Source organism: Mytilinidion resinicola (genome assembly GCF_010093595.1).
Source record: "Mytilinidion resinicola strain CBS 304.34 unplaced genomic scaffold BDZ99scaffold_6, whole genome shotgun sequence".
NCBI classification, from domain to species: domain Eukaryota; kingdom Fungi; phylum Ascomycota; class Dothideomycetes; order Mytilinidiales; family Mytilinidiaceae; genus Mytilinidion; species Mytilinidion resinicola.
Genome location: NW_022985442.1, coordinates 2050885 through 2052745, shown reverse-complemented (window position 1 = coordinate 2052745; position 1861 = coordinate 2050885).

Genomic DNA, 1861 nt, shown 5'->3' with positions numbered 1-1861 from the left:
TGTTCCTCTTTAATAGTTATTCCTTAAATAGTAGTAGTAGATACTTATATAGTGCGCGGTATATAAGCCTAACTGCAACCTATATTAGGCTTAATTCTTTTATTAAAGTAGAAAATAGGGGAGAAGCAGGTTTTAGTAGTATCCGGGTTCTATATTTAGTAGAGGGCGGTAAAGGGCTCCGGAAGGATATATTTTTATAAATAGGGCGGGAGCAGATAGAGCGTTTATTAGGCTAAGGGCAGTTATAGATAAAGTGTTTCTTAGATCTATAATAGTAATATTCCTTCCTTTTATATTAAGTTAAGCAACCTTTTAAAAAATCTATTAGGTCTTCGGAGACTTCTATAATTCTTATAGTGCCGGACACTCTTAGTAATAACTAGGGTATAGCAGTTTATATTCCTATAGGAACAGGTGTTTCCTAACAGGTTTAATTTATATTAGTATATATTCTCGGGGTTGCAGTAGTAGATACTTTATATTATTTGCAGCAGTTATCTAGGTTTTAAAGGAACTTTGTAAATATATAGTACTCCCTGCTAGGGGGTTTATAGTAGAGTAGTATTCCCTTTAGTTTATAGTTAATAGCTTCTTCTAAAAGGGTTAGTAGAGCTTTCTTAGAAAGCTCTCCTTCTAAAGCTAGGTATTAGAATTTAGTAAAAAAGATGCTAAATTCTTTATTATTCTGGCGGAGGCAGAATAGTTTAGTATAGAAGTTGCGGACTTAGTTAGGGTCTCTATATACTTATTCTAAGAGTTCTAGAATAGCTTTAAAATCGGGTAGTTAACAGTTTCCTTTTATAATATACAGCAGGACTTAGGCGTATAGGTTTCTACTTAGATAACTGTTTATATAGGATATTTAGCTTTAGGAGTTAGGGAAGTAGTCTCGGTTAATAGTTATTTTCTTATAGATTTAAGAAAGGAAGCAGCGGAGGTTCTTTCGGTTACCTGTAAACTTATTAGGGTCGGGTTGTTTCTTAGAAAGCCGGGCAGGGGTGGTAGATATATTAGAAGTAGACGGAGGCGTTTATGCTGTATTAGCTATATTTCCTTTAGTTAGTACTTGCAGTATTAGGGTTTATAGGGCGGTGCGGACAGTAGGTGTAGCTATATTAATTGCTCTCTATTTCTTAGTAAGGGCTAAAGCTAGTTTATCTATAAGCTCCTTTATTTCTTTCTTCTAGTATTTACGGACAGCTTATAATTATACCTTTAGTTGGTCGCTCTATTATTTATATTCCTTAATTTCCAATTCCAGGGCTTATATATAGAGTGCGGCTTAGTGATTTTTAGTAAGGCTTTCCTGGGCGGTATTAATATATTTGTATATTTGGCGGCAGTACTTATACTATTTGTGTACGTGGTTAGTAATATAGGCGGCGAACGCGGATTCGCTGTCCGGCAGAACTAGGGGAAAAGGGTAGGACATTAGGTCGGCGGTGCAGGTAGATAGCTAGGTGGGTAAGGAGCTACGTAATATCACGGTCTCGGGCGGCAGGATTGCCCTAGCTAGCTCGGGCAGGTAGGTAGAAGTAATAACTGAATTCACTACGTGTTCTATAATACACGGCAGGCAGGCGGGTTAAATAACAAGACGTAGCTTAAGGAGCTATAAGAAGGCAGGGCGGCGGTCGGCAGGTATACTCCTACTAAGGCTCGCATAGGCCCTTATAATAAGGCCTCTCGCCGGGTCCTAACATCACGTGTTACGCTGTGCAGCAAGCTTTACCGTTTAAGCCGTGATAGTATTGGCGATAAAGTCTAGCTAAACGCCCGAAATATCTATATAAAATAAAAGTCTAAAAAGCTTAACTAGAAAAACCTTAGAAAGTTTCTAATTATATAAGTGGTTTTACTA